The sequence below is a fragment of the Gorilla gorilla genome, chromosome 23 (assembly GCF_029281585.2).
Source record: "Gorilla gorilla gorilla isolate KB3781 chromosome 23, NHGRI_mGorGor1-v2.1_pri, whole genome shotgun sequence".
NCBI lineage: Eukaryota > Metazoa > Chordata > Mammalia > Primates > Hominidae > Gorilla > Gorilla gorilla.
The window spans coordinates 18,182,935-18,190,257 of record NC_086018.1 but is presented as its reverse complement, the minus strand read 5'-3'; the positions used below and the strand labels follow the sequence as shown (position 1 = coordinate 18,190,257).

The 7,323-nt window shown below is 48.5% G+C and overlaps 1 pseudogene; it reads left to right on the top strand.

Moving 5' to 3' along the window:
* The first annotated feature begins 2,519 nt into the window (after positions 1 to 2,519).
* On the top strand, positions 2,520 to 7,041 carry LOC115931953 (tubulin alpha-3 chain-like; annotated as a pseudogene).
* The last annotated feature ends 282 nt before the right edge of the window (positions 7,042 to 7,323 follow it).

The window sequence follows — 7,323 nt, the reverse complement described above, 5'->3', positions numbered from 1 at the left end:
TTGAGAGAGTGAGAACCTGTCTCGAAAAAAAAAAAAAAAAAAAAAAGAATGGAAGGATCAAACTGGGCATGGTGATGCATGCTTGCCTGTAGGCCCAGCCTACAAGGGACGCTGAGGCAGGAGGATCATTTGAGCCTGGGAATTTGAGCCCAGCCTGAGCAACATAGTGAGATCCTGTCTAAAAAAGAAAAAAAGGAAGAATCAAATAATTGTTCCAAAGAAAGGAGTATTGAGTCCCAGCTTGGCACTTTCCTGAGCAGGGACATGTCTCCTCTCCTTCTCGCTAAGGAGCCAGAAACTCACCCCTTCTCACTAAAAAAGTGAGAAAAATAAAAATAGCTCAGAGCACTTTGAGCTATGTGAAGTATGCAGAATTTATCAGGCCCGGAGACATGAATATGGGACTTCAGGCAGGGCATGATGGCTCACGCCTGTAGACTCAGGAGGCCAAGGTGAGCCCAAGGTGGGAGGATCACTTTAGTCCAGGAGTTTTGAGACCAGCCTGGGCAAGATCAGGAGATCCTTGTCCCCTCAAAAACTTAAAAAAAAAAAAAGCTGGGCATGGTGGCACACACCTGTGGTCCTGAGTCAGGAGGTTGAGGCTGCAGTGAGCTATGAGCATACCAGTGCATTCCAGCCTGGGTACACAGCGAGACCCTGTCTCAAAATAATAATAATAATATGCTGGGTGCAGTGGCTCATTCCTGTAATCCCAGGTCTTTGGGAGGCTGAAGTGGGTGAATCACTTGAGGTCAGGAGTTCGAGACTAGCCTGGCCAACATGGTAAAACCCTGTCTTTTCTAAAAATACAAAAATTAGCCAGGTATGGTGGGGCATGCCTGTAATCCCAGCTACTTGGGAGGCTGAGGCAGGAGAATCACTGGAGCCCGGGAGGTGGAGGTTGCAGTGAGCCGAGATCATGCCACTGCACTCCAGCCTGGATGACAGAGCAAGACTCTGTCTCAAAACAAAACAAAACAAAACAAAAAAATAATAATTATAATAATGAAAAGAAAAAGAAATGAATATGGGACTTCAGTAACATATTTCTTATCCATGCCCAGGGGCAATTGGGTTTAAAGGCATTGTGTTCCTGACTAGCTTAACCCATTATCTTCCTGTTCCTGGAATTTATGATACAAAGAATAATGTATAGACAACCAATAGCTTATGTTGTTTTAATATAAATTCTTGTGGCCAGGGAAGCTGAAGTGATAGGATTGTTTGAGGCCAAGAGTTGAAGACCAGCCTCAGCGAGACCCATCTCAATTTTTTAAAAAAGAGCAATTCTTGGTAAACCACTTAGGAACTATCTCTTCTTTTCTCTTAAAAACAGCATCTCTGGCCAGGTGCAGTGGTTCACACCTGTAATCCCGGCACTTTGGGAGGCTGAAGCAGGCAGGTCGCCTGAGCCCAGGGGTTTGAGACCAACCCTGACAACATGGTGAAACCCTGTATCTACAACAAATACAAAAAATTAGCTGGGCATGGTGGCATATGCCCGTAGTCCCAGCTATTCGGGAGGCTGAGGTGGGAGTGTCACCTGAGCCTGAGGAGGTTCAAGGCTGCAGTGAGCCATGATCTCACCACTGCCCTCCAGCCTGGGCAACAGAATGAGACATTGTCTCAAAAAATAAAATAGGCTGGGCACGATGGCTCACACCTGTGACACTTTGGGAGGCCGAGGCGGGTGGATCACGAGGTCAGGAGCTCGAGACCAGCCTGACCAACATGGTGAAACCCCGTCTCTACTAAAAATATAAAAATTAGCCAGGCATGGTGGCACGTGCCTTTCCCAGCTACTCAGGAGCCTGAGGCAGGAGAATCGCTTGAACCCGGGAGGCAGAGGTTGCAGTAGGTCGAGATCCTGCCACTGCACTCCAGCCTGGGCTACAGAGCGAGACTCCGTCTCAAGAAAAAAACAAAAGAAAAACAAAATGAAAAACAAAATAAATAAAATAAAATAAAATAAAAACAGCATTTTGTAACTGCTGCTAATTAAGAGTGTATATTCAAAGCAACTTGAATCTCCGCTCCAGGGCTGAAGGTCTTAAATGTGGCAATAATAAACTTTTTTTTTTTTTTAAGAGCTCTGTCACTCAGGCTGGAATGCAGTGGCACAATCACAGCTCACTGTAGCTTTGAACTCCTGGGCTCCAGCAATCCTCCCACCTTGGCTTTCCAAAGGAAAAGGGATTACAGGTGTCAGCCACCTCACTCAGCCTTCTCCCTTCTATTTACCTTCTCCCTTCTATTTTAGTTTGTTATTCTCCCCTTTTAAGAGCTTCTTCCTTATAGGTTTAACCCTGATAGGCAGACACACTTTGTTCTCATTCTTTTTTTTTTTTTTCTGTCACCACAGAATGTTTTGCATGCCGTAGAGTTTCAAACTGTCTTGAAATGAACGGGTTCACACTTATGTTCTGGTTCACAGAGTGAGTATCTCTATCCACGTGGGGCAGGCGGGTGTCCAGATAGGGAATGCCCGCTGGGAACTGTACTGCCTTGAACGTGCAATTCAGCCTGATGGTCAAATGCCAAGTGACAAAACCATCGGTGCTGGGGATTACTCCTTCAACATGTTCTTCAGTGAGATTGGGGCTGGCAAGCACGTGCCCAGAGCAGTGTTTGTGGACCTGGAGCCCACTGTGGTTGATAGGTCCTCGGGCACTGGATGGCAGCTTTCCTGGGAGGGTGGGAGAGCATTGGTAAAACCCCACGTGGGCTCCTGTGAATCCCCCTGCAGAATGGATGGGATAGACAAGCATATGCCCATGGCATCGTTAGGGCAGAAACTGAAAGTTTCATGTTGAGTGTATGTGAGACTCAGCTCCTAATTTAGGATGTATGGGAAAAGCTGCTTTGCCAGCAGTAAGATGGGCTGTGGAGAGATTCCCTTGTGGCTGCCTCAGCCCTACACAGGTGGCTCTGCCTGCAGGGTGTGGGGCATTGATTCCCTCCTGAATGCTGTGCACTGGCTCATGCTGGTGCATGAAGAGTCTTGATGTGCATCTTAGGCATAGAAGGTAAGTACAGAACATCCATTTCCTTCATCCAGATTAGAAGTCCCAGGTAGTTTCCAAGGAGAGCTGCAAAGAGATAGTACCTTTCAGTGTCCCCCAGGAGGTGACAATGTCACCTGAAAGCACGTGGGACCCAGGCCACACAGGTTGATGGGACTGCCCTTCAGAAGTCACACTGACCTGGTGACTGTCCAGTTTGTAAGAGATTTTTAACTTATAGCCTTTGATGTAGTAGCTGAGGGTAGGAAAGATGTATGTACCTGTAGAATTACCAGTGCTGGGGGACGATGCGAGAGCTTATTTCCCTTCACTGGGAACTGTTTATGCTGATATTTATTTATTTATTTATTTAGAGAAAGAGTCTTGCTCTGTTGCCCAGGCTGGACTGCAGTGGCACGATCTCGGCTCACTGCAACCTCCGCCTCCTGGGTTCACGCCATTCTCCTGCCTCAGCCTCCCAAGTAGCTGGGACTACAGTTGACCGCCACCACGCCCGGCTAATTTTGTTTTTGTATTTTTAGTAGAGATGGCTTTTCACCATGTTAGCCAGGATGGTCTCGATCTCCTGACCTCGTGATCTGCCCGCCTTGGCCTCCCAAAGTGCTGGGATTACAGGCGTGAGCCACCGTGCCCGGCCTGTGCTGACATTTATACCAGAACTGACTTTAACTTCCTAGAGCCTTAAATTGCATTTGTGGTTGGTTATCACAGAGACATTTTCTACCAGACACCGCCACTGTTGACCTACAACATGTAGCTCATGTACTTTCAACAGCATGTACTTTGTAGAAGTGAACAGTCCTGGAACGTGTTCACCTTGGTGTACAGTAGGCCTTAAACACTCATAGCACATGTGGTCTCTTTGTAGCTGAAGTGCACACAGGGACCTACAGGCAGCTCTTCCACCCAGAGCAGCTGATCAGTGGGAAGGAAGATGCAGCCAATAATTACTCCAGAGGCCATTATACCATCGGCAAGGAGACCTGGTCCTGGACCAGATCCACAAACTGGTAAGAAGGGAAGGCTTCATGTGGACGTTGTCCTGCACAGGAGAATAGGCCTTGGATGGTGAAAGGAAGGTCATTTTCGCAGCACTTAGAGCAGCATCTTGAGTCCGACTAAGTCTGCAATGTCTTACTATGAAGTGTGCGTGGTGATTTGTGCATAGATCTGTATTGTCCACTTTTCTCTGCTTCAAAGTGTGATGCGTGTTCATTATGGATAGTCTGAATCCGTAGCAACTCTCAGAGGCAAAGAGAAGTGGCCCCGGCTTGGTGGAGGTTGGTGGTGTGGCTCCCACGGGCATTGGCTCACGTTGTCTGGTTTCTCTCAGGCGGATCTGTGCATGGGACTGCAGGGCTTCCTCATCTTCCACAGCTTTGGGGGTGGCACCGTCTCTGGGTTCATGTCTCTGCTCATGGAGTGGCTCTCGGTGGACTACGGGAAGAAGTCCAAGCTGGAGTTTGCCATTTACCCAGCCCCCCAGGTCTCCATGGCTGTGATGGAGCCCTGCAACTCCATCCTGACCACCTACATGACCCTGGAACATTCTGACTGTGCCTTCATGGTCGACATGTCAGCGCAACCTGGACATCGAGTGTCCCACGTATACCAACCTCAGTCGTCTGATTGGGCAGATTGTGTCCCCCATCACGGCCTCCCTGTGATTCGTTGGGGCCCTGAATGTGTACTTGACAGAATTCCAAACCAACCTGGTGCCGTACCCCCACATCCACCTCCCCCTGGCCACCTATGCCCTGATCATCTCAGCCGAGAAGGCCTACCACGAGCAGCTGTCCGTGGCCGAGATCGCCAGTGCCCACTTCGAGCCAGCCAATCAGATGGTCAAGTGTGACCCTCACCATAGCAAGTACATGGCCTGCTGCATGTTGTACCGAGGGGATGTGGTCCCGAAAGATGTCAGTGGGGCCATCGCCACCATCAAGAGCAAGCGCACCATCTAGTTTGCAGGTTGGTGCCCGACTGGATTGAAGGGAGGACTGGGTGATGTGGAGTCCTTGTGCCATCAGGAAGCAGCAGATCTGCAGAATAATGCTGCCCCCAAAGGCCCGCATCCTTTGTGGTTGCTTGTCTGGAACCGTCACCCTACCCCTGTTCCATGGGCTAGGCTCCTGGGCATAAATAAATGAACCAGAGTGATAATTAATTCAGTGGTGTCTTTTGAACTTCCTTTGTGAGTCATCACACTATGTATCTGTGGTGAGGTTTTTGTGTTTTTTTTAAGAATAAGGTATTTTTTTGGAGGATTTTGGTGCCCCTTGCTTGGACAGCAGAATTTGTGTGGAAAAGATAGGTTGAACTTAGTAGAAATTTTATGGGCATTTTGGGGAATCACGTGGGTGGTGTATATATTTTAACTTGGGCATTATTATAAACCGCTCTCACTAAGTCTTGCTTCATCTAAGTATGTCCAGGTTGTGCCGACATATGTCCTAGGTGGCTTCGTTATTAACCATGAAGGCACAGTCAGAATGTTCATCTGTAGAAATTATATCCAATTTAAATGTCTTTTGGAGTGTTTGATTTAAAGAAAGACTATCAAGAATCTTTTTGTGACGAAAACAGCACCATCTTTATTTCTCTTTTGGGAAGCCTAGTAATTTTGGCCTGTGTTTGCCTCAGACAGAAAATCTGTCCCCATCTTCCACTGACACATGAAAGAAACCTTGCTGTCCCCTTTCAGCTTTTCCAGGAGTTGGTGACTAAATCCTGTCGCTTCTCCCTCTGCTGGACCTCTGCGTCCTCTGCTTTGCTTTCCCTCCCTCCTCTGGCTCAGACATCCGCTGCCTCTGGGGAGACCACTGCAGTCAGCTCTAAGTGGGAATTCCTACTCTGGGCTTCTCTTTCTCTCCTTCAGGGGTTAGCATGGCTGCTGGACTAGCCGCCCAATTTTGTAAGTAAGGTTTTGTCTCAACACAGCCACCACACCCCTTCATGGCAGATCAATTTTGCTGTCCAGCCTCAGAGTAGGGTAGGTGTGACAGAGTCCATGTGCCTGTAAGGCCTAGAATTTGTATGATCTTGTCATTTATAGAACAGGTTTGCTGACCCCTGCTCTAGTTGACCCCATGCACTACTCAGGATGTGTTATTCTCAAGTTCTGAAACTTGGAATGCTTCCCTTTTGGTTCCCACCTTGGAATGTCACTTCCTACTCAAGCAAGCACATGGACTACTCTTGCTGCTGTGGTAGCTTCATTCAAGTGATCTTTGACCTGTCACCTTTGCATATTTCACAGTGGCTTGTTTGATGGGACAGCAGGGGGTATGACCTTCCCCGTGGTATCACAGTTGTGTACTCAACAATCTATCTGGGTGGAAAAAGTTTAGCTACAGAATTTCATTACTATCTTGTAAAACCCTTTGGAGTAAATAATCTATAAAGAAGACAAGTAGTGTACATTTTCAGAGGGAAGACAGTCTTTACCTGGGCACCTATCACATGTCACAGTTGCTAGGACACAGCCCTTCGGGCAGCTTGGGATCCTGCCAGGGTGGCCACCTCCAAGGCTCTTTTCTCTTTATTCCTTGTCTGGAACTGTCACCCTGCCTGCCACAGAGAAGGGCTTAGTGAGGTTTGTGGGGGTGAACTGAGCATTCTCCTGGTCACCTACAGGGGGTCTTCTGTTTGAGGAAAGGTAGCCACCATTTCTAGGTTTGATACAAGCTTCACGGACTGCTTTCTTCCCCTTCTCCGGCAGGTGGGCATTAACTACCAGCCCCTGACGGTGGTCCCTGGGGGAAACTTGACCAAGTTGCAATGGGCCATGTGGATGCTAAGCAACATCACAGCCATCACCAAGGCCTGGGCCTGCCTGGACCATAAGTTTGATCTCATGTATGCCAAGCAGGCCTTTGTGCAATGGTACATGGGGGAAGGCATGGAGGAGGGGGAGTCCTCTGAGGCTCACAAGGACCTGGCAGCTCTGGAGAAGGATTATGAAGAGGTGGGCATGGATTCTGTGGAAGTGGAGGCTGAAGAAGGCAAAGAATACTGAGGGGAGGGTGTGGTGGGCTCTCCTGCTGCCCCCAGCATGGCTACTTTCAAGTTGTTTGCAATTAAAGTTTCTCTATAAAACCAAGACCTCTGTGTGTCGTGCTGCTTGGCTCTGCCTACAGGAGCAGGTGGGATCCCAGAGCCTGCATGGACAGTCAGTGGGGTCCCAGCCTGCCCTGCTGGCATGGGGTTGGGGTGCAGCAGGAGTGTATGTACTTAAGGAGCTGCCATGGAAGTGACTTGACCCAGGAGAAACAAGCCAAGCGTTGAGTGGATAGGTTTC